The 25,660-nt window shown below is 49.4% G+C and overlaps 1 protein-coding gene across 16 annotated transcripts in view; it reads left to right on the forward strand.

Moving 5' to 3' along the window:
* The first annotated feature begins 420 nt into the window (after positions 1-420).
* Positions 421-25,660, forward strand: part of FGFR1 (fibroblast growth factor receptor 1) — a 112,834-nt gene continuing 87,594 nt past the window's right edge. For 3 of the 16 annotated variants that reach the window (XM_083713512.1, XM_083713514.1, XM_083713505.1), the window contains exon 1: positions 421-562. The gene's annotated coding sequence lies outside the window, so the exon portion shown is untranslated. Of the gene's footprint in view, positions 563-692; positions 959-25,660 lie in introns of those variants that run through there. The other 13 variants (XM_083713504.1, XM_083713515.1, XM_083713513.1 and 10 more) reach the window with 10 other exon arrangements.

The raw sequence follows: 25,660 nt of genomic DNA on the forward strand, positions 1-25,660 counted from the left end.
AGGCAGCCGGCTGTCAACATTGTAGCAACTACAACCCAGGGTTTCCCGCCTAAATTAACTGATGTGGACCTGAGTGAAAACAGGATACTCCTGGTGGGCAGGGTGAGAACTTCAATACATAACCTGCAGCCTGATCCTAGACACGCTGTCTTGGAAATGAGATTGTTCCAAGCAAGTATGGCCAGGACTTCAGCCTTATGAGCTGCAATTTTACTTACCTCTTGCATGTATAACCCATCTTAGAGGGAGCTCAAGGTGACACCCTGTCCTTGCTTCTCCCTGCTCCTTTTGTCCACCTCGGGAGGGCGGCTGGGCTGAGAGCGACTGGCCTGGGGGGCGCCTGGGGGCGTGGGAGCCTCGCTCTCCTGGGTCTCGGTCCCAGCTCTAGTCTTTGTGGGGAGGGAGGGAGATCGGAAGGCGGCTTCCCTTCCTTCGGAAGCTGCTCCGGGGGCCGAGGGGGCCCTGCTCTCCTGCCCCACGTCCAGCCCAGAGGGAACAGTGACGCTTCGCAGTCAGACCTGCGCTTCTAGGGGACGGACGCGCCTCTCCTCGCTACTCAGCGGTAAGTCCTCCTGGAGTCCGCGGGCTTTACTCCCCGGTAAGTGGGGGGAGCCTCGCGGCCAGACTGGGGACAGGGGCTTGGCGGGGCCGGACTCGGAGCGGCGGCGGAGGCGCCGGAGGGGCGGCGGGCGGGGCGGGGGCGGAGCGAGGCTCCCTCGCGGCTCCGGCGCGGCGCTGCGGGAGCCACTCTCCGCCTGGGCTCCGGCTGCCTCAGCGAGAAGCCGCCGCCGCCGCCTCCAGCTCGTGGCCCGCCGGGAGGAGGCAGCCCTTGGCCCGCCAGCCGGGACGGCCAGGCCAGTCGAGGAGAGCCGCCCAGCCGCCCATTGTTTCCCGGGTCCCGCGCGGCCCTGCCGGGCTCCCGCTCCGCCGCCCGGCCCAGGAGGGACCCAGCCCTGCGGTAAGTCGCTCCAACGCGGCGGCGGCAGCGGCAGAAACTTTTCCCGGCCAACTTGGGGCTGGGCCGCCGGGGCCTCCCGGAGACGCGGGTCCGGGCGCGGGCGGCGAGGGGGCGGCGGCGGGGCTCGGCCAGAAGCTGGCCAACTTCCCGCGGCTTGGCGGCTGAAGCGGGTCCGCCATCGCCCCCGGCGTCGGGCTCCCGGCGGTGCAGGGCGGGCGGGGGGGGGGTCTGGGGCTGCTGCTGCTTCGGGGGGCGGGATGGGAGGAGGGGGCGGCGGGGGAGCGGAGCAGGCTTGGCCGCCTGGCCGTCGCCGTGGACTGAGCTGCGAGCCGCGCGGCCGCATCCTGCTGGCTGGGAATCGCCGCTGGCGGCGGATCAGCGCCCGACGGGGCCGGGGAGGCAAGGGCGCTCGGTCGACCTGCGTTCAGAGGCTAAGCTGGTTCTGGGGATCGACTTGGTACGTTTTGGTATTTAGGCAAACCCCTTTAAGGGCGACCTGCCCGCGGAAGCCTTTGCTTTAACCCCCGAATCCCGACCCCTCGCGAAAGCGGAGCCTTGGCTCGCGGTCCCAGCTTGAATTGCCGGCCTTCTCTCTCCGCTCTCAGAATGAAGATTGTGGGGCAGAGAGTCTTCTCTCTCTCGCCGAGCATCAGGCAGCGGATGGGTAGTTGCGGCTGAGTGGTAGTTATTCTGAAGAGCAAGGTGTGATCTTTCTGTGGCTTGTGCTTGGGTTGCTAAGGCAAAGGATCAGCAGCAGGTGGGGGCCCCAGCGCCGCCCCCTCCCACGTCCTAGGAATATCAGCCGCCCTCCCAGTCGCCAAACTGGAGAGCTGCAGGCTCTGTGGAACTGGGACCTGGGGGCAGACCCTGAGGACTCTGCCCATCCTGCTGGGAAGCCAGGAGCTGAGCTTGCTTGTCCCTGTTGCTCAATGTGACTGTTGGTGCACCTTTTACACAGACCTAAGAAATGCTGTAAGCTGCCACCTGTTAAAGTTTGAAATCTATTTGCTCTGAAAGTTTGGGACAAAGGGTGAGGTGTGTGAGCCAGCAGGCATCCAGAATCGCTCTGAGATGCCTGTTTCTTACTGGGTTCCTGGAAAAAAACCAACCCCACACCCTGTCCTTTCCCTTATGAAGGCTGGTTCAGAGGAAGGAGCCCCGCTTCTCCCCTTGCTACTTTGCACCCTGCTTGGCTTGAAGGGGGGGGGGAGACTGCTCTTGAGAGCCTCCTGGCCTCTTAAAGACTAAGAGATTTACTTGTGCTGTGATCTTTTGTGGACTCCAGAGCTGCCTCCATTAGCTGCATGAGGCCTTCTCCTCCATTGGCAGCAGTGGGCTCCGGGGTGGGGGGAGCCCAAAGCCCCTAAATGTAGGAGCTACAGTAAGTCTGTGACATTTCTGTGCAATGCCCAAGTGTCTTCAAGGAAAGTGCAGGGTCACCTCTTCTTATCTTGTGCACAGGTTTGGCTCTCATCCCAGGAGCTTAAGTTACAGTAAATCTGCCGAGGTACGGCTGGACTCTTAGCTGCCTGCGAGAGACTCAGCGCAGTGATTCCTATGGAATTTGTTGACACAAACAGACTGAAGAGTGCCTGCTTTGGAGAGCTGACGAAACCGTATGTTGTGCAAATGAAAGCACATCTAGTCAAAAGTAAATCCTATTTAGTTCAGTGGGGCTTACTCTCTAGTTACAGGGCTGGGGAACCTTGGTCCCAAGCCAGATGTGGCCCTCCAGGTCTCTGTTTGGCCCTTACAATTCTTCCCAGGTCACACGCCTCCTCCAGCCATATTCCACACCCTCCTTGAATGTTTTCCCCAGGCTAGAATGTGTCCTTGACCTCTGGTGGGTGCATAGAAACTTGGCTAGCCTACAAAGTTAGATTTTTCTTCCCGTTTTTGCCTCTGACTCTGCCCACCACTGCCATGTGGCCCCTAGAAGGCTGACCAGGAGTGAATGTGGCCCTGCAGCTGTAAAAGATTCTCTTCCCTTGCTTTCCTAGCCTGTCCAGGAATTCAGCTGCAAGCTGACTTCCACTGCTATGGAAAGCAAAAAAGATGAGCCTTCAGAGCACATCCTGGGACAGCCATAGTGCAATATAGCAACTATGAACGTTTATTTCTTGCCAACTGTGTGTTATGAGCTGGCCAGAATGTGGATACAATGGAATTCATGCCCTATGGGGCAGGCGGGGGGGGGGGGGGCTATGGCCCCAAGGCCTACCTAAAATTGGTCCCAAGCCCACTCTTAGGGAAACACTGGGAAACACGCATTTTCACAGCTGGCAGCCAAGTTCCCAAATGATGCTAAATTTATTACAGAACTATATGCATGTGGGAAAGGGGTCGGATAATTCTGGTCACCTGACTGGTGTCCCAAGAACAAAGTCCCCCTTTGTGGATAATTAGGAAAGGTTGATGCATCTGAAAGGGAATATATTGGAGAAATAGAAAAAAGCAGCTGAAATGATCATGAGGCTGGAGCAATTCCACTTTGAGGAAAGGTTGCAGTGTGGGGGTCGTTTTAGCTTTGGGGGGCAGAAAGATGAAAGGGAGTGGGAAGACTTCAGTGCCAGATAAAACCCTGTGGAGACCCCATGACAGTCAAAATCTTGGGTGGGGGGGACTCTCTAGTGGGATAACACTGAACTAAGAAAGCTTGATTGTAATTTTCTTTCAATATCAAATCAATATTATTTTGATCTGTTGTCATGGGGCCCCTAAAAGGTTTGCTGGTCCTAATGGCTACCTTTGCCTCCAGGATCAGCATCCCTGAGTAACGGCTTACTAGAGGAGAGGAATATCCGGAGAGGCCTGGGGCTCCCCATGGGCCGTGGGTAAGGGGGACTAGGGAGGCCTTTGGTATGTGAGAGCTGAGCTCTTGCTATGCTCTGAAAGGAGTTGGCTGCTCCTGGCGAAACTGCTTGGCGTTGTCGGGGTGGGGGGTGGGGATTGTTCTCTCCTTGACAGGATGGCACTTTTGGCTTGATGGGAATTTTCAGTTCCTACTGTTTCTGAGCTGCTTTTCTTTGTGAGCTTCTCACTTGATGATTCATAACGGTGACTTGTGTGTGAATGAGCTATCACAGATCAAGCATCCCAAGAAAAAGTTTGATGGCTTCATGCATGGCCTGAAAAGCAGGGCTTTTCAATGGAATCATTTCACATGTTCGGCATGAGTGGATCAGTGGTCCTGCACCTTGACTAAGCAGGAAGTGACTCTTGCACGACAAATAAGGTTAAGTGTGAGTTAAATACTTGGCAGAGATTTTTCTCCAGTTGTGTTGGGCTTGTATTCAAGAGTTTGAGAACCAGGACTGTTTTACAGTGAGGGATAGCTAAAACTGGTATATGTTTCAAACCTGCAAGCTTACATCCTTTGTCAATGTGCAATTTAATTTTTATTCACTGCACATATCCCTCCAGCCCCAAATGGCTATTATACAATCCTGGGAACTCTTAAGGAAAGATTCCAAATACCACCAGATCCTAACCAGATCATAAATACACTCCCTAGAAATTTATCCCATTGATACTTCTATCTTGAAAAGGTGGGAACAGACGAAATGATAATTGGCACTTCTTTTGAAGTTTGGCATTCTGTAACTGAAGAGTATTTCTTGGAACATATTACAAGACCTATAAAAGACATAATTCTGTTGTTGCATTGTTCAGCCAGTTTAAACTGAACCCATCTAAATCTTAGAACCATGGAATTACAGAGTTGGATGGGACCACAAGGATCATCTAGTCCAGCCGCCTGCAATGCAGGAATCTTTTGACCAACGTGGTACTTGAACCCACAGAGGTTAAGTGTCTCATTCTCTACCGACTGAACTTGCTTGACCAGTGTTCAGATTTTCCTGGGTTTTCTTTGACTTATCCAGCATGGCTTAAGGGATGAAAGTTCAGCCACTAGGAATTGAGGGTTGTAGGTTCTTGGCAGATTTGTGAAAAAGGTTTGTGTATTTTATACCTACCTCTGAGTAAGGGATGGGGAATTTGTGGCCCTGCAGATGCACTTGGGCTCCCAACTTCAGTTAGCCCCACCCTGTGCTGCAGGAGCAGTCAGACAACTCTTTATTAGCAAAAGCACAACCTCCACAGAGTTGGTTCAGTGTTAGACCTACTGGGCACACAGTTCACACTCCTTGGGGTCTTACTCCATGAAGATCAGTTGCCTAGACTGAAAGTTCCAACCTCCCCACAGCCAGCTAAGACCCCTCCTAGAATAGAATCATAGAATCATAGAATCATAGAGTTGGAAGAGACCACAAGGGCCATCGAGTCCAACCCTCTGCCAAGCAGGAAACACCATCAGAGCACTCCTGACATATGGTTGTCAAGCCTCTGCTTAAAGACCTCCAAAGAAGGAGACTCCACCACACTCCTTGGCAGCAAATTCCGCTGTCAAACAGCTCTTACTGTCAGGAAGTTCTTCCTAATGTTTAGGTGGAATCTTCTTTCTTGTAGTTTGGATCCATTGCTCCGTGTCCGCTTCTCTGGAGCAGCAGAAAACAACCTTTCTCCCTCCTCTATGTGACATCCTTTTATATATTTGAACATGGCTATCATATCACCCCTTAACCTCCTCTTCTCCAGGCTAAACATGCCCAGCTCCCTTAGCCGTTCCTCATAAGGCATCGTTTCCAGGCCTTTGACCATTTTGGTTGCCCTCCTCTGGACACGTTCCAGTTTGTCAGTGTCCTTCTTGAACTGTGGTGCCCAGAACTGGACACTGTACTCCAGGTGAGGTCTGACTGGGGCTTTCCCCAAGCAATCGGAGACTATGCCTGTGTGCAGCCAACCTCTCCTCCGCCCTTTTCATACTTCTTCTGGTTCTGGGAGACAAGGGGGGAGGGGAGCCTGTCGCAGCAGGAGACAGAGACATCCGTGAGTCTTCACCAGCCTGGCTCATCTCTGCCTCTTAGTCTCCCTCTTCCCATGCTTCAGCTTCTGCCTCTGATTCTGGACAGACTCTCCCCACTCACTCAACCCGGTTCCCTCTTCAGCTTCCACCACCTCTTCCTCCCAGTCTTCTTATTCCTCTCGCCTCTCATTGTTGCCTTACCCCTACTCCCTGGTCTCTGAGCTGTCTTCCCTTGAGGGTTCCCCAGCTGGTTCCTCCCAGCATTTCTCTGTGTCCAACCTGTCCGTGACAACCAGCATGGCCAGTGGTCACGGATGATGGGAGTTGTTCTCTAGCAACATCTGGAGGGCACCAGATTCCACATCCCTGCTCTAGGACTTCAGCTTCAGTTGTTGTGTAATTGTGCCTTGCGAAAAAAGAGAATATTCAGCTGCTACTTTGCAATCTAGATTATCCCATGGTGGATGGTGCTCTGAAAGAGCCACAGCTGCCCCAGATGTATCAAGACTATTAGAAGGTAAAGATGAAGAGAGACCCCCTGTGGCAATGAGAGGGGGGGGCACAGAGTGGGTGACCTGCATAGAGAGAGTGTCCTGGGATGGGGAGAGAAAAGGGCTAAAAGTTAACAGATGGTTGGGCAAAGAGAAAAGAGAGAACTAGAGAGGGAAGAGGATGTTAACAGAGTGGGCTGAAAACAAAAACACTGGGTTAAGAATGTAACCAAAATGCCTTCATCTGGCCCATTGGTCTAGGAGTGTGGTCCAGGGGTGGTTAGGTGGCTATGCATTTAGATATTGGGGGTAGAATTCTGAGCCATTTTGCTTTGTGTGAATAAGATCCTTAGGATTTCTCTTATTACAATCAACCAAGAGTTTTGTGGCACCTTAAAAACTATAAAATTTATTATTGGCATTAGCTTTTGTGGACAAAAGTCCCTTTCACCAGATGCATAAAATTCAAGAATATTGGCGACATCGGATGAAGTGGACTGTAGTCCTTGAAAACATGTTTGATTTATTTCCTATGCAAATTGGGGTAATTTGTATAGAGTAATCTGCATCCAGGGGAAATTAGTTTGCATTGGAAAATTTTCTGATGCCCTACAGAATTATTTAATTTAGCATGCTCATTTTACTTGTGTTTAACAAACAAAGCAAAAAAAAAACCCCTCTTTGAAACTGGCAAGCTTTGCCTATTGTTTGTGATTGTCACCCATTCATTGTTACTAAAGAACTTATAAAAATGAGGCCCCCCCCCCCGTTTTTTTCTGGAAAAAATCTACCTACCCACACGCCCATTGAACATTAATTCGTAAACTAGCCTGTTGTGGCAGAAATGTCTGTACCACAAGAAGCAAGAACCAAATGTCTCTCTGATTCTCAAGTTACCCCTTCCTAGAAGAGGCTGCCTGCTCTGTAGGAGCGGCTCTGTCTGCCTCCCTGCCAACCTCTGTGGGAGGCTGGCAATTGTGCCGCTGGTGGTTGGGGTTTGCAGCTCCACCTCAGACAGCCCTGCTCTAACCACTACACTGTTCTCTCCCTTTGTTAGAGACAGGCCTTAGAGGTGGGCATAGCGGCCTCAATAATTTCCTAGCACTTTGTGTGAATGTGAGAGAGATAAAAAGTGGGTGCACATGTCTAGGCTTGGGGCTTGTCAAGAACAACTCAGGGGTCTTTTGGTGTAGAAAAATGTCAATACAGTGGTACCTCATGGTTTTGGAGAAATGTCAATACAGTGGTACCTCGGGTTAAGTACTTAATTCGTTCCGGAGGTCCGTACTTAACCTGAAACTGTTCTTAACCTGAAGCACCACTTTAGCTAATGGGGCCTCCCGCTGCTCCCGCACCGCCAGAGCACGATTTCTGTTCTCATCCTGAAGCAAAGTTCTTAACCTGAAGCACTATTTCTGGGTTAGTGGAGTCTGTAACCTGAAGCGTATGTAACCCGAGGTATCACTGTATTCACACTACAATTCTACTCTGCTCTTAAACCACATTGACTGCTGCGACGTTGCCCCCATGGAACTCGGGGAATTTTAATCTTGTAATATCAGTGGAAGTTTGGCACTCCTTGGCAAGCCCATCTGCCAGGAAGCTTTGTTGCCTGAAGTGTGTAGTGCTGGCAACTTTCTTCAGAGAGCTTCACTTTGGGGATGAAGTCCCAGTTGAAAACATTGGCTTCCTTCCCATGTAAATAAGTTTGGGAGTATGGTAAAAATGCTTGTTGTGTTTTTAAGTTTTCAAAGCACTTAAGTACAGCAACCCTGCAAAGTAGGCCAATATTATTCTGATATGTGGAAGCTTGCCTAAGCCCACCTATGAGCTGGATTGCAGGTAGGGGACTTCCAAGCTGAGTAATTGCCAGGGAAGCCAAAAAGTTGGGGCAGTAGCTGTCGAACCCCAACGCTTCCACATTGATTTGTCTGCCTTGGACTTTCTGCACATTGAGGGTGACTCTGGGGAGCGATCTCTAAGATGCCCATCCCTGTCTGTACCCAAACATATTAAGCCTTCGTGAAGTAAACTCCGTGTAGGACAGGACGGGGCAGACTTCAGGCTTGAGGCTTCTACTAGATTTTTTTACAAGAACCCCAAGGCCCAACCAGGTGTAAGATAGTGATTTGTGTGCAGTGCGGAGCATAGAATCGAGGAGCAGAGTGTTCATCCCCGTAAATTTCTTTTAATACCAGAACTCAGCTCAGTTTCTTTCTCATCTTATCTGCTTCCAAGAGCCTGATTTAAGAGCCTCAAAAAAGTAGTAGTAGAAAAAGTCATATTTGTTGTTAAACTGCTGGGAGTGAGAAAACCATGGCTGATCTTCTGCAAATCACCCAGAGATCTATCCCCGATCCCTGCCCCCCACCCGCCCTGGAATGCTCCCACTTTCCTCTGGACCTGTGGATTCCAGGGACCAGCTGTCTTTCAGAGAACCTTGCCTGTCATTATGGATCTGCTCACTGAGAACGGCAAAGCTTCATTGGAACTGCAGAGTTCCCAGGAACGCCAACGAAAAACCAGCTCCACTTGCAAGGAAGCATGGGAAAATAACTCTCCTGGTGGCCGGCAGCCTGCGGCCATTTCGCTCCCAAACGTGATTAAGATGTGAGTGTTGGGCGAAGGGTAGGGAATAAAGAGCTGCATTTCTGGGCTTCAATGTTGGAACTCACCTCTGGTGCCTTTGGTCAGAAAGGGGGTCGACCCATAAGTCCCATGGAGAAATTGCTTCTCTCTCTCTACATATATATATGCCAGAAGCAGCCCCACAAGGAGAGAAAATTTGAAACACATCGTCCGACTTGAGCAGATGGATTTCTGTGGACCTTTTGCTTCCCTCAGATTTAGTAGATGTAAGGAAGTAAGAGAGGAATGGGGAGCTTGCCAAGCCTTGGCTGTGTCACGGTCTCTCACATACTTCTTTGGCAGGAGGCCATTTCTCTCCACTGCCCCACATGAGCACTTCGCTTCTGTAACTGGGGGGGGGGGGGCTGGCATGCATTGGTGCCCCTACATTGTCGTCTTCAGAAAGGATTAAAATACATCAAGACAGTCGCTGACTGAAATGGAAAGAAGCCTCCGCTTGGGAACAAGACTGTGGGCTGGGGAAGAGCCCTCCATTACGTGCAATTCCTCTTCCAAGGAGGACAGGGCCTGGCTCTGCTGCTTACTTCCTTTCAGGAGGGACAGGATCTTTATCAGTCTCCCGTAGATCAGGATCATCTGTCCATTTTTTAAAACTGAAGCTGATTCAAACGTCTTTTGAGGATGAACCAAGCAGGTGGCCATTTGGATGGCATTAATGGCAGCAGAGTGGGAGGCGGTCCTGGGACACAATCCTGCTGTGCAAGCCCCTTTGGGATGAGCAGGATGAGCTCTAGAGCACACGGAAGAGGAAGGCTCTGAATTGGGCTTTCCGTTAGGAGGAGGAGAAAGCAGGTGGGTGATGTTTGGGATCCCTCTCCCCAGTCGTCTTCTGTGCCAGCCAGTTGCGTCTGCAGCCTGTGAAGAAGAAGAAGAAGTCCCTCCACTGCAGTGGGTGGGCAGTTTTTTGCCCCAGGTGTACCTGAGAACTGATTCTAACCACCTGCTTCTCTAGCTTCCCTCTCTTCTCCCACAACTTCCGTTGCACCTGGCCAGCTGGGGAACAGAAGGTGCAATCCTGACGGGATGGGCTTCACTTGTGCAGGCTCGTGGGTATGGGGAAGATAAATATTTGGTCCAGCACCCAAGAGACTGTGATCTACTACTATAAGTAAACCTGCAGTGATCTACCCATTGTCATTGAGGATTGACCACAGTTGTTGAGCTTTTTTTAAGGGAGAAACTACACCACTTACAGACGCACGCAGCAATAAAGGCAATAATCAAATTCACCAACGCAAAGAGAGAATGACAAACTCCGCCCACTTCACACAACGGAGGAAGGGGGCAGAAACTATCATTTTGCAGTTTTCATCAGCCAACAGTCAATACGGTTCCCACAATTGACCAGGATCAACTGGGGGTCTACCTGTTGATCGCGGTCAACCAGTTGAACTTGACTGCTCTAGGCAAGAAATGTCCCCACCCCAGCACATGCGAAGCCACCTCGGCTCCCCCCAAGTGGCCCAGAGGTCTTCAGCTGGCCACATGGCTATACATGGCAGACCCCATGTGCTGCGGCTGCTTTGGGTATCTGCTGGTCGTTTCTCATATATATATATATATATATATATATATATATATATATATATATATATAAAGATGTTCTTGGTTTACAAAAGTACATGCCTTGTCTCTTTTTTCAGGTTGTACAGTCTTTCTTACAAATCAGTTACATTTGTTGTGAGACTAATAATAATAATAATAATAATAATAATTTAATATTTGTACCCCGCCCATCTGACTGGGTTTCTCCAGCCACTCTGAGTACAGTATTCTGCTTGTGCTCTTGGTCTGCCTGCCAGGTGTGAGTCTGCAGCGCTGGGAGGAGGCTGCTGCTTGCTTTTGCATACCTGGATGTTGACTTTTCTGAATCTGCTTTAACCATTAATTTGTGTGTTTCCTTCCTCTGTTCCCAGTGTAATTAAATAGGTTTTATTTAAGCAAATTGTTTCTGGCCTGACATGTAGAGGTGCACAAAGCTCTCAGGGAGGATTTTTTCTGCCTCTGGTTTTTAAGTGATCTTGTTAATTGTTGCATAAATTATTGGGCGTGCAGTCTGGTAAAGGCTTGAGTGGGAAATCTAGTCCACCTTTTGTGCATGGAATGAATTCAGCAAGTATGTAAATGACTGCTTCTGTGGTGTTCTACTGTTATCATTTCCAGTTGACTAGGAAACCTTTGTTAACTGGTAAGGAGTGGCATATTTTTTCAGGTTCCTAATGAGGATTGGTATAGCATAATTGCTGTAGGACTGAGATATGGATCAAGGGCCAATCTTAAAAACTCAGGTATATAAGCTAGGTGCCAAATGCCTCCTTAAACCAAGGTTTCAGCTGTCGAAACACAATGTCTCGTTGCCATTTTGGGGCTAGATGGCTCTAAAGTCTTATTTTTCCAATGACGGACTAACTGTGATTGAATCTCAGTTAAACACCTGGATAGTTCAGATGACTACCTTGAGGTGGGTTAAGCGTTTTGAGAACTTAAAGAAGAAAAGTCCCTTAATCTAGGGGTTGTCCCTGGATGAAGTGATTCAGATGTCACCTCTGTCACAGACTCACTCACTAGGTGCCAACTGTCTCTCACTCTCGCTCATCTTAAGGCAGGGGCAGGGGCGTAGCAAGGGGGTTGTGGTAGCTGCGGTCCGCCCCGGGTGTCCCCACTGTTGGGGGGGGGGAGTGACAAAATGGTGGGCGGCACTCACTGCGGGGCCTGCCTGAGCCATGCATCTATCTTGGGAGTGACGCGGTGGGTTGAGTCCCCGCAGGCTCTGTGCTGCCCAAATGGTTTGCCCACCGCCTCCCCCTCTGCTGTAGGGCGGCTGAGTGGGAGGAGGCAGGCAGACTCCTTGGAGGTCCTGCAGTGCCTCCTAGGGTGGCTGGCCCCGCCCCCGGCCACAGGGTACGCACGCTGCCCGAGGTGCCCGATCGGCTTGCTTTGCCGCAGGTCAGGGGATGGTGATAACAGTGACCTACCCTACAGGTTTGCTGTAAAGATTACAAGTGGATGCACCCTTCTTCAACCTGGTGCCATCCACGTGTTTAGAACTACAACTCCCATCAGCCCCAGCCTGCCTGGAACCTTTTCCAGTCTGGGGTTTTTCATTGCCACAGCAGGGGGTCCCATTCCAGGGGTTGTTGTTGTTGTTTAGTCGTTTAGTCGTGTCCGACTCTTCGTGACCCCATGGACCAGAGAACGCCAGGCACCTCTGTCCTCCACTGCCTCCCGCAGTTTGCTCAAACTCATGCTGGTAACCTCGAAAACACTATCCAACCATCTCGTCCTCTGCCGTCCCCTTCTCCTTGTGCCCTCCATCTTTCCCAACATCAGGGTCTTCTCCAGGGAGTCTTCTCTTCTCATGAGGTGGCCAAAGTACTGGAGCCTCAGCTTCACAATCTGTCCTTCCAGTGAGCACTCAGGGTTGATTTCCTTCAGTATGGAGAGGTTTGATCTTCTTGCAGTCCATGGGACTCTCAAGAGTCTCCTCCAGCACCATAATTCAAAAGCATCAATTCTTCGGCGATCAGCCTTCTTTATGGTCCAGCTCTCACTTCCATACATCACTACTGGGAAAACCATAGCTTTAACTATACGAACCTTTGTTGGCAAGGTGATGTCTCTACTTCTCAAGATGCTGTCTAGGCCTGTCATTGCCCTTCTCCCAAGAAGCAGGCGTCTTTTAATTTCGTGGCTGCTGTCACCATCTGCAGTGATCATTGAGCCCAAGAAAGTAAAATCTCTCACTACCTCCATTTCTTCCCCTTCTATTTGCCAGGAGGTGATGGGACCAGTGGCCATGATCTTCGTTTTTTTGATGTTGAGCTTCAGGCCATATTTTGCGCTCTCCTCTTTCACCCTCATTAAAAGGTTCTTTAATTCCTCCTCACTTTCTGCCATCAAGGTTGTGTCATCTGCATATCTGAGGTTGTTGATATTTCTTCCGGCAATCTTAATTCCGGCTAGGGATTCATCCAGCCCAGCCTTTCGCATGATGAATTCTGCATATAAGTTAAATAAGCAGGGAGACAAAATACAGCCTTGTCGTACTCCTTTCCCAATTTTGAACCAATCAGTTGTTCCATATCCAGTTCTAACTGTAGCTTCTTGTCCCACATAGAGATTTCTCAGGAGACAGATGAGGTGATCTGGCACTCCCATTTCTTTAAGAACTTGCCATAGTTTGCCGTGGTCGACACAGTCAAAAGCTTTTGCATAGTCAATGAAGCAGAAGTAGATGTCTTTCTGGAACTCTCTAGCTTTCTCCATAATCCAGCGCATGTTTGCAATTTGGTCTCTGGTTCCTCTGCCTCTTCTAAATCCAGCTTGCACTTCTGGGAGTTCTCGGTCCACATACTGCTTGAGCCTTCCTTGTAGAATTTTAAGCATAACCTTGCTAGCGTGTGAAATGAGTGCAATTGTGCGGTAGTTGGAGCATTCTTTGGCACTGCCCTTCTTTGGGATTGGGATGTAGACTGATCTTCTCCAATCCTCTGGCCACTGCTGAGTTTTCCAGGGGTGGGAAAAAGCAAATGAAAACTTTGCAGAGCAACAAATGCATCTCTTGCATCTGTTGCATCTGTTCAGCCACACAAGTGTCAGGAGGTTTCTGCACCTGGTTCAGCCAGAGGAAGGACACCTTCCCGAGAGTTTGGGGAGAGGGCCAGTGGGTGGTGTGGTCTGGCGAGAGTGCACAGAGCCAGACAGGAGGCCTGGAGGTCTGCATTTGGCCTCCAGGCTGATGTTTGCCACCCCTGCTCTTCTTGGGAGAGGGGAAATAAACTCTGTGCCTCTTCAGAGGGACAGTTCTTTTGGAGACATTCAGAGCTTAGGGATGAGTCCCTGTCAGTGGGTGTTAAGGATAAACCCCGTCCTCAAATCAAGGGGCCCCTGTGCCAGCCTTCCCCCAATGGATGCTGGGGTGCCCAGGCCCTCTTTGTGGGCTTCCCACTGCTCAGATACTTTCAGACCACCACTTCTTCATTCCCCACCATTAGACCCGCAGCCTGTGCCTCATGGGAATCGCAGTCCCAAACATCTGTCGGGAGGCTGCATGGTTGGAGGAGGTTAATCTACAGTCTCTCTCTTTCACCCGCCCTTCTTTCTGCCTCAGAATAGTCCTGGACGTTTTTTTGACCTGTGGTAATTGGCATGGCCTGATTTTAGGCTTCCTGTGGGTCTGTTTGGAAGTAGTGTTTTTAGCACAGTGTCACATAGCTGAGCCCACGGAGCCGGCGGGTGACATAGGAGGAGGCTGATGGTGAGCTGAAGTTTCCATTGCAGCTGAATCACCCAGCAGCTTCTCTTCGATTTATTTCCCCCCTCCTCCCGCTGTGTGAAATATGGAGAGCTAATTCTGTAACCAAACAAAAGCAAGCCTCAAGGCTGTTTGTGTTCAAGGTACACAGTTGGGGTGGGGAGGAGTTGGCAACAGACGTCAGCTGGATTTATCCGTTTTATATTCCTGGCTTTGCACTGGAGCATCTGAAATGCTCTTTTTGTGTAGGTTGGACCTGCCGGCCCCGAGTTCAGCCAAGACTCTGCTCTGCTCCAGGGAAAGTGCCCCGAGGCTTCCTTGGTCTGTAGCAGAAGCTGCCCAGAGTGACTGGGACAACCCAGCAGATGGGCAGGGGACAAATAATAACATTATTATAGTATTATTATTAGGGAACCTTGTTGAACTCGGGGGCCATATTACCTTCTGAGCGGCCTTCCCAAGGCAGCAAGTTGGTGGGGGCCAGCCAGGAGGCAAAGCAATGAATGTACAGCTTCCTTTGGACAGTGGGTTGGTTTCTGCACCTCACCCTGGCGAGAAGGAGTAGTTGTGAGAGTCAAGGGATGTAGATGGGAAGGAGGTGTGACCTGGGGAGCGGCCAAAGAGGCCCACCAGTCTCAAATGGCTTGGGAGCCAAGTTCCTGCATGACTCCTTCCTGCCACTGCTTTGAGATCTTCTGGGGAGGACATTTGTGTAATTCTGCTGAGGAGCATAACCCATGTCAGTGGCATGAGGAAGGGCCTTCTCTGCTGTGGCACCCCCTTGGTGGAATTTTGCCATAGAAGTCTAGCTTGTGTGTCTCTCGTCCAGTTTCAGGTGTGGTGCAAAGGACCACCCAGCTGCCAATCTCATGACTTCATTCAGGCTTCACTAGGGCAGGGTGATAAATTGATAAAGGTAAAGGTAAAGGTACCCCTGCCCGTACGGGCCAGTCTTGACAGACTCTGGGGTTGTGTGCCCATCTCACTCAAGAGGCCAGGGGCCAGCGCTGTCCGGAGACACTTCCGGGTCACGTGGCCAGCATGACATCGCTGCTCTGGCGAGCCAGAGCCGCACACGGAAACGCCGTTTACCTTCCCGCTGGTAAGCGGTCCCTATTTATCTACTTGCACCCGGAGGTGCTTTCGAACTGCTAGGTTGGCAGGCGCTGGGACCGAGCAGCGGGAGCGCACCCCGCCGCAGGGATTCGAACCACCGACCTTTCGATCGGCATATTGGTTTCACAATATTTCACCTGGCAATATATCGCGAATCATGATGTGTGTGTGTGTCCTATGCAAAAATCCCAATGTGGGAGAACCCATGAAACCAGCCAATAGCTTCATCCTTATTTCAGACATCATGATATATCGGTATATCACACTGTTTAGCTGGTGATATAGCACAATGTTGAAAACCAGATATTGCCCAGCCCTAGGCTTCATGTGATGACTGCTGCTGTCCTCCTGTTCTCCGGAGAAATGCTTGGGCTGCTTCAAGCAGCACTTCAAGCAGCATTTAATGCTTTTAGATGAATGAATGTAAAAGTGTGCCTGGAGAAATCAACCACCTCAAGTCCCCGTCATGTGGAAGATGGAGCCTGTTTCCTGATGCTCCAGAGCAAGGAGATTCCAACTACAGTGGTACCTCGGTTTATGAACAGTCTAGTATACGACCTTTTTCGATTATGATCAGATACAACCCAGAAATGAGTGCTCCGGGTTGTGATGATGATGATGAACGAATGTACTCTGTTCACAGGTGCTCTTCCGTTTTGAATGCCACACTTCCGTTGTCCGGCAGCGGAGAAGGGGGTTGTCATGGCATCTCCTGCAGCTGCGAGGGAGAGAGTGGCAAGCCTGCCAACCAGATCTTTTGAGATCTCCCTCTCGTCAAAGCAGCTCAGCTCCAGATCGCTGAGGGGACACTTCCCTCCCAAGCCCCTGCAGGGACTGCTCTCCTCCCTCAGCAGCAAGGTTGGTGGGCTTGCAACTCTCTCCCTTGCAGCTGCAGGAGGAGAGCAGTCCCTGCAGGGGCTTGGGGGGGGGGAGTGCCCTCTCAGCAATCTGCAGCTCAGCTGCTTTGACAGAGAGAGAGAGGGGGGGGGCTGGCTTGGGCAGGGGGAGAGAACTTTTGCCTCCCTTTGCTCCCTCCCCCCCCGAAACTCTCCTCTCCTGCATCCAGTTAGCCATCTCCTTCCCCACACGCACCCCATGCGCGCTCCTCATCCCTCCAGTTTGACTGTTTCCACACACCCCTTAAACTTCCCCCTCCCGTCTTGTCCCTCCAATGGCAATGGGTAGATCACTGCCAGTTTTTGATACTGGATAATAGATTGCAGCCTGGTTTACTGCTTTCATTTTATGGATCAATTGTCTCATTAGATAGAAAAATTCATGTTTTAGGGGTTGCTTTTCATCGTCTGGAACGGATTAATCCATTTTCCATTACTTTCTATGGGAAAGCACGCCTTGGTTTAAGTCCGCTTTTATTTAAGACCGGACTTCCGCCAAAGTACCACTGTAAACAGGAAGAACTTTTGGGCCACAAGAGCCATTTGACCGTGGAACAGACTCCCTTGGAAGGTGGTTGGCTCTCGTTGGTTGGAGGCTTTAGTTGGGATTCGCAGGGGGTTGGACTAGATAACCCGTGGGCCCCTTCCATCACTACAGTTAAAGGATTCTGCAAGCTTTTGTCAAACCTTTGTTTGTTCATTTATTTTTATCCCACCCTTCAATCATATACTCGGGACAGTTTACAATGTGGGGTACCCCAGGGTTCGATTTTGATCCCCTATGCTGTTTAACATATGCTGTTTAGCCACCCAGAGTGGCTGGGGAAACTCAGCCAGATGGGTGGGGTATAAATAATAAATTATTATAAATTATTATTATTAACATCTGCATGAAACCGCCGAGTGGGGTCATCCAGAGTTTTGGAGTATGTCATCAGCAATATGTTGATGGCACATAGCTCTGCTTCTCCTTTACACCTGCAGGTGGGGCTGGGGATGTCCTGGACCTTTGTCTTGTCTCGGTCACGGACTGGATGAGAGCCAACAAATGGAAGCTCAATCCAGTTGAGGCACCGAGACAGAGGCCCTCTTAGTGGGTGCTTCCCTAGACCAGATGGCTGGGAGGTGGCCTGCTCTTGATGGGGTTACACTCCTCAGAAGGAGCAGCTTCATAGCTCAGGGGTGCTCCTGGATGCGTTCCTGTTGCTCGAGGCTCAGGTGGCCTCAGCGGTGTAGAGTGGCACACCTGCTGTTCCTAGAACGCTGTCCTATCTGAAACTGGTCTAGTATGTTCATATCCCCAAGGAGCTATGGGAACTGTAGTTCTATGAAGGATAGATAAGAATGTATTCTGGGTAAGAATTAGGAGTTTGGGGGCAAGGTGCCATCACTATGCTGATGACGGGGCTCTGTCCGTAACATCATCATCATCATCATCATCATAAAAATTATTTCTTCTTTGGTGATTGCTTGTATCCAAGTAAGATTGTCTTCCATGAACACGGTCTTAACAGTGAGTCCATAAGTGACTGTGGAGGCCAATTCTGGATCCACATGTCCTTCCATAGCGGAGACATAGGTTTCTGGGTAGGAGTTGATCATGGTGTGGATTTGCCAAGCATGCCTTCCTCTTAGCTCATTTCTCCCTTTCGCCCTGAGTTCGAACATTTTCAAAAGAAGAAGAAGAGGAGTTTGGACTTGATATCCCGTGTTTCACTCCCCTTAAGGAGTGTCAAAGCTGCTCATAATCTCCTTTCCCTTCCTCCCCCACAGCAACTCTCTGTGAGGCAAGTGAGGCTGAGAGACTTCAAAGAAGTGTGACTGGTGGAGGAGCGGGGAAGCGAACCTGGTTCACCAGATTATGAGCCAGTGTTTCCCAGTTGTTGGTGTTTATACTAAAGTTACCAGGCATCCCCATTTCCCAGGGACAGTCCCTGGACTTACAGATCAGTCCCCTGACAAAATCCATTGAAGCTGAAAAGTGTCCCCGGATTCATTGAAAAAAAATCTGGTAACCTTAGTTTATACTACATTTTTTAGGATTTGGCTTGAGAGAGTGTTTAAACCTCTTTTGTTGACCACCAGCATTACACTTTCCATTTTTAAGTTTGGAATAGTGTAGTTGCTTTGGAAGATGATAATCAGGCATCCGCACAACATGACCAGTCCAACAAAGTATATTATTTATATCCCGCCCATCTGGCTGGATTTCTCCAGCCACTCTGAGCGGCTTACAGCATATCTAAAAACAAAATAAAAACATCAAGCGTTAAAAACCTCCCGATACAGGGCTGCCTTCAGATAAGAATAAGAATAAGAATTTATTATTTATACCCAGCCCATCTAGCTGGATTTCCTCAGCCACTCTGGGCAGCTTCCAACAAAAGATTAAAAATACATTAAAACATCAGTCATTAAAAACTTCCCTAAACAGGGCTGCCTTCAGATGTCTTCTAAAAGTTGTGTAATTCTTTATCTCCTTGATATCTGAAGGGAGGGTGTTCCACAGGGAGGGTGCCACTACCGAGAAGGCCCTCTGCACAGTTCTGACTCAGGACATCTGACTCAGGCATGGCCATGCAGTTCCTGGGTCAGTGCTTGGCGAGATGGATGAGGGCAAACAAGCTGCCCTTGAATCCTGGCAACACAGAGGCCCTGTCAGTGAGTGGTTCTGGTGTCTCAGAAATCGGTCAGTTGCCTATCCTGGGTGGGGTTGGACCCCCTGAAGGAGCAGGTTGGCAGCCAGTCTGGGGATGCTTCTGGATCACCCAGGTAGACTTAGTGGCTAGAAGTACCTTTTACCATCTGCTACGACTCTTCCTGGATCAGGAAAGGTAAGCATTGGTTATTTCAGGATTTCATTGCTGCCACACACTCTGTGTGGGGCTTCCCTTGCACTTGTTCCAGAAACTGGTTAGTGCAGATTCCTGACAGAAAGGAGACCTTCTCCTCATACAGTATGACACTAGGGCTCAGAGACCTGCTTGCACTGGTGGCCAACCTACTATTGGGTCAAGTTCAAGGTGCTATAGTTAGTATATAAAGCCCTGAAAAACATGGGGCCAGTCTACCTCCTTCCCCCCATGTGTGTCTCCTCGACCACTTTGATCTGTGCAGAAGCTGGCACTGTTCTAGGTGCCACATAACATCCCTCCTGCATTCATAAGAAATCCATATTTTTGTGTGGCATCACCTTCACTATTTTGGTGCCTGATAATAACTAGACCAGCCTAGCCAGATACGTAGAATGTTAACGTATGTTTTCATCTGTTTTTACTGAAGACTTTAAATATTTTTGAATGTTTTAAATACAGTGGTACCATGGTTGTCATACTTAATCTGTTTGACTCCTGGATCTATTTGAAAACCAAAGCACAGCTTCCAATTGGCTGCAGGAGCTTCCTGCACTCAATCGGAAGCTGCGTCGGAAGTTCAGCTTCCGAAAAACGTTCACAAACTGGACCACTTCCGGGTTTGCGGTGTTTGGGAGCCAATTGGTTTGACAACCAAGGTACCACTGTAGTTGCCTTTTAACTCTTTTTACTCATGATTTTATTATTTTTGTAAACTGGGTTTTTGCAATGAAACAGTGTATAAATAAATAAAATAAATAAGATGAGAATCTCCAACGGAGAATCCCTGGCCCCCCTGCAAAACTTGCGATGTGTGTGTCGGTTCCCTTGTGGGCTACCTTCGTCTCCAAGCCCACACAGGACCTGGAATGATGTGGCTCTAGTATTTTTAATCCATTTCCTGTGTTTGTTGTTGAATGTCCAGGGAATACCGTGCTATACAGGAGCAAGGTGCGTTGCTGTGCATGTGTGCTTCATCCATGTGCCAGTGGGTTGCACATGCACCTTGTTTCGTCGCGTTGGGACAGGCAAGGGGAGAAGCTGTTGTGGCCCATTTCTGAGCCAGCCTGTGGTCTTCTAAAATGTCTGCCTAACCACTGAAGTCTTTTTTAACAAGGAGGATGTGCAGGTTAAGGGAAGCTGGAGGGGAGCAGCAGGCAAGATTCCCACTCGTGGGAGGGAGGGAGGAACTGACTGGCCGCTGTGTTTGCACTCCATGCCCCTCTGAAAGGAACAGTCGTGCTCTACAGGTGTATATATAAAGGCTGTGTAAACACCAAGAAGAGCTGCGCCTTCATGTGCCCACAAGCCTCCTCTGAGTTCCCTTGCCCTTCTGCAGAGCAGGCTGCGAGGAAGGGAGGGGAAGCCACACTCTGCACCGACCCGTGAGGGGTCTTTGTCCCCAAGTGAGGGGTCTCCTGCCCACTTCCACCCCACGTAGTACTGCCTTTTGAGGACAGCAGAGTTTAGTCAGCTAATTGGGGAGAAACGGACACCTCAACTGAAAAGATGCCCCCAGATTAGTCTTAAGGGCTATCTTGTTTGAGAGCTAGAACCTAGAAATGGATAAATATGCCAAATGGGTTGTGTGTTTTTTAAGTGCTCTTTTTCAGAGTAACCTCGCAAACTGGTTTACATAGAAATATTTAAACAATTAGAAACCATTAGAAAACTAAATTACAAAGCAGCCAAGAGAAGATGCAAGGCGGGTGGGGCGTTGAAAATGAGCCTGTCCCCCTTTAAGGGTGAGATGGCTTGTGCTTCAGTAGAGGTGGCGGTGGGGGGAGAGACTGTACTGGGAGCAAGATCGCGAACAAAGCATTCTCGAGAAGGCTGAGCAGTTCTTAGATGAAGGCTGCCAGGGCATGAATGTGCCATTGAATAACTTTTCTTCATTTTTTTTTAAATTACCCCCACCTTTTCTCACGAGTAAGTGCCTTAATCAGCTAAAGCACATCAGCTGATGTCTTTAATCGGGTGGCAAATGGTGGTGGTTGATGCACAAGTTGCAATCCATGCTATTTTTAGCATTGCTTGCCACCTTGAAGGCTACTTTTGGGGGAAAGCCAGCATAGAAATTGTTTGCATGGGTGGAAGATGGTTGCAACCCAACCTGCACAATCTCCCCCACCTGCAGCCTCAAGCGGAATAGTCTAGCAACAAGGGTGTTACATGAAGGCGTCAATGGGGAGGGTTTTGCCTCAAAAGGCACAGAATCCTAAAAGTGGCTTCTATGCTGGCAGGACTTCAGATGGGGCCAAATTCTGGATCCCAATTGGGCCAATTTGCGGCAGTCCAGGATTTGGATGGGTCAAGTTGAGGCAGCGCTGTTCAAAGGGAAGAAGCCACCTGGTGGCTAGGAGAGGGGAGAGATGCTCAGCTGGCCTGCGGACATCTCCTTCTCCCCCTCTGGATCATAGGTTTCATTAGGATTTAAACTCCTGATCAAACATGCAGTTGGGAGGGAGAGGAGAGCCATGCAGGCTGCCAGAACATCTTATTCTCCCTTCTTCTTGCCACCAGACAGCTCTGCAACACTCTGTGCAAGGCGTAGGAATCAGTTCAGGTCCTCAATCCGGTTCAGGTCTGTGCTGCTCCAAAGCACTGCATTGGGATCCGAATTGGGTGGAGGGGGGCATGTGCAGCCTTCATTTCCAGGACCTTTTACACTTTGCATAGCCCCTTCTGTGAGATTCCACGTATCCCTTTTTTGAAAGAATTCTCCTTGTCCCATAAGTCCCATAGGGACAGAGTTTCTATAAGTGTGTCACTTCAGCTGTAGACTTCTAGCTTAGACTTCTCTTTAACCTCAGTGTGAAAGACCATTCAGAATTGTTTGCCTGTGCTTTATAAGCATGCCTGCAGACTGGCCTGTCTTGATTTTAGCGTACTATCAAAGGAAGTGTCTTTCTAAGATGGTGAACCTTTGGCCCGTTCAGGAGTGGTATCTGTGGCTGGTCGGACTGGGCGTCTGTTGAGGGTGCACACCCAACAGGGGGCCCTTGGCAAAGTCCCCCTGCATCTTCTCGTCATCTGCTTATTTGCTGCCTCTTGCTCCTGGGCAATCGCGGAGGTGAAAGGAAGAGCAGAGATTTCACTCCTTGGTTTTCTGTCTCACAGGCAAGCAAGCAGGCAGGTGGTAGCCATGAGGGGGAGAAAAAGAAGCAGGTGCTGGCAATGCTGGCGAAGAGCTAGACCTTAGCTTGGCATGGGAGGTGTCCCAGGTTCAATCCCTGAGAATGTCCCCTTCCTGAAACCCTGGAGAGCTGCTGCCACGGGGCAGGCAGTACTCAGAGCAGGGGTCAGCAACCTTTTTCAGCCGTGGGCCAGTCCACCGTCCCTCAGACCATGTGGTGGGCTGGACTATATTTTGAAAAATAATAATGAATGTATTCCTATGCCCCACAAATAACCCAGAGATGCTACTCATGTAAAAACACACTGATTCCTGGACTGTCCGCGGGCCGGATTGAGAAGGTGATTGGGCCACTTCCGGCCCTTGGGCCTTATGTTGCCTACCCCTGGCTTAGATGGACAAGAGTTTGGTCTTCATGTGAGGAGGCTTCCTACGTTTCCCTCTCTAGGGGAGGAGGGTCCATTGAGGCATCTTGCCCAAGGAGGCACCACAATCTGGAGCCAGCTCTGGTCTAGCTGTACCACTTAAGACGACAGAGGGAATCATATTCCACGCAAATTTAGGGAAGGCAATTCTAGGCAAGCTTTCTCCCTGGAATGCTACTTTAATACATGCAGGGAATTCTGGGAGAGTGGGGGATTCTTTTGTCAAGTGATTCACCACCTGCGGTCACTTCAGCTGAGATTCCTGCATTGTGGGCCGTTGGACTAGATGACCCTGGGAGTCCCTTCCAACGCTACAATTCTATGATTCTACAGCCTGGACTCAGCTTTGCTACTTCATCGAGAATGCGGCCAATATCCTCCACTCCACTTTGTTCTCCACATGATAGATCTCCTAAATATTTTAATAGGCTGAAATCCTATGCCTGCTTCCCCTGGGACCAGTTCCCATTGAACTCTAGTGAGGCTTACTTCTGAGTAGACACACACAAGATGTAAATCCCCCAGGTTTCTATGATGCCTCTTTTCCTTTGCCTGCCCTCCTTTTAGCTGTTGCACAAAGTTCACAAAGCTGGTTTCTGTGGTGCTTTGGGCAAAGGCAGCTGTCATTAATATCTCCCCAGGAGGACCTGCTCCTTTTCCTCCTCCTTTGCTGTTCCCGGGGAGGAGGCCACTGGGCCTTGATGTCCTTTCTCTGCACGCCCCCTGCTCCCACACGCCTTCCAGTTTGGCTGAGAAGTGCATGTTTTCCTGCTGACGCCACTTCAGTGTCTCCAGGGCCTCTTTTCTCGTGACTTGTCCTTGGGATTCATGCTGGAAGTATGAACCTGGCACTCAGGGAAGCCAGGACAGGTTTCCCTGTGACTCTTCCCTGAGCCATCCGTGAGCTGTTTCAGGGGACAAAAATTCAGGGTTTGGAGCCTTCTTCCCCTGAGCTGCCCCTTCTCCTTCTGTCCGGCAGGTTTCTCTTAGAAAAGAGCCTTGGTTGCAAGGAAAATTCTCTGCTGGGTTGTGTCTCAAGTAGTGAGGAGGGTTGATAAACAGAAACTTTTAAGAGAGAGGGCGGTTGTTTTCTGAAAATACCAGACACCCTTCAACCACGTATTTCACTCGTTAGCAAAACGATTTAACATTTTAAGCCAGCTATTTTAAAAATGTACGATCTGGGTCTGGCGGCAGCTCTTTTGCTCAGAGGTCTGGTGCCAGCGTTTGTTTAACTGCCGGGATCGGTACACATGTCCCAGGCGCCATGGCTTGGGAGGGCAAGATAACCAAGCAGACTTTGGTCTGGCATCCAGCTTCTACCCAGGGGCTTCCCCACTGTCCCTGTGCAAAGATGGCTTGGCACCCACCCAGGGACCGAGACCTTGCAGCAACCTGCCCATGCCCAGAGGCCTCTGGCAACAGTCTGCTTCTCCAAGTGCCTCCGCGGGAGTTGAGGCAGGGGAGGCCTGGGGAGAGAGGAGGAGGCTGGCAAAGGGAGTCTTTGGTATGGGCTAACCGCTGAATGTTTATATTAAGTTTAAATAGTAATTATTTGTCCTTTGGCATTGTACTGGTTTTTAATTTTATTTTTTGTGAGCTGCCTTGAGGGCCTGCTTGGCTGTAGAATGAGTCATAAAACAACAACAATAACAAATTTAAAAGTTGGTAGAATAGACCAAGGCATCTCTTATAGAAATGATCCTGTGCTGTTTTCTTTAGCCAGTGACGAATAAGGTAGCAACTTACAAACTTTGTATCTTTAGGAATAAGATTATTATTTTTTTGAAAGAACAAAAATTTAGTGTCATCTTCCCCAACTTCCAGATTTTGTGGATGTTGTGCTAGCTGGGTGCTGGTGGGAGTTGTAGTCCAAGACACCTGGAGGGCACACTAGACTCGGTGCTCCAATATATCTGAGCTGGTTATTCTGCTGTGCTGTGTGTGAATTTGTTGTTCACTTATACTCTTGGCTTGAGGACATGGTGGACAGTACAAGGTGTAGCGCATGGGTCTGGTCAGCGTCTGAAGGGGAACCTGCAAACCTCAGCTGTATCACCTGGAGATCTTTGATGTGAGGCTATCAATGTACGACATAAATAAAAGTACTGCCAGATGTGATCTACACAGTTTCACAACTTCCAGGTGCTAGAACTTCCATCATTACAGCTGGGAGAAGAAAGTGACAACCAACAAAATTGTAATGAACCGCATAGTCAGGCTTATTTACAGTACAAAAAGAAGACAGTGTGTTCTGATTCTGTTTTGTTAGAATAGTGGAGCCATCTCAGTGGGTCTCAGGCTAGTGGTTGTATTGTGATCTTGTGAGTTTTGTTTCTGCAAACACCCTCTTCATAGGAGTTTGGGGCTTGTTTATGTATGCATGTTTATAATTTAACTCTGAACACTGGGTGATACCATGTATAAATAGGCCATCACAAAGAAATTACTGTGGATTAAACTATAAAAGCCACAACCAGCAGTGCTGATCCATTGAGAAAAAATTCCAAAAGCAGCAATAGCAGAATATTTATTTTATTTTGCAACAAAATAATGTTTTTTATACACAGTCTTAGCATTTACTTTTATTTGGGCCTAATAACAATTGCTTGCTGCTTTTACTTGCTGATAGAATTCATGTCAGTGTACATGACCAACTCCCTGCCACCATTTTAACAGGCATGGCTTCTCCCAAAGGTGCCTGGGAATTTTAGTTGAGTGAGGAACTGAGATTTCTGCTTCGGGAATTTGTTGTAGGGATGGGGAAAGTGTGGCCCTCCAGATGTTGTTGGACTCCAACTCCCATCAGCCCCAACTAGCATGGCCAGTGGTTAGGAATGATGGGAGTTGAAGTCTAGACACATCTGGAGGGTCAGAGGTTCCCCAGTCCCAATTCATAGCTTCAGTCCCCTCTTCCTTTCCACTATTTTGAATCTGCAGTGTGATTGCCTCACTCCTTAAATTTGCTCAGACACAAAAGTGCACAAACACTGCACAAAAAGTCCTGATTTTAGAC

This window comes from Podarcis gaigeae (genome assembly GCF_964106915.1).
Source record: "Podarcis gaigeae genome assembly, chromosome: 15".
Classification (NCBI taxonomy): Eukaryota; Metazoa; Chordata; class Lepidosauria; order Squamata; family Lacertidae; genus Podarcis; species Podarcis gaigeae.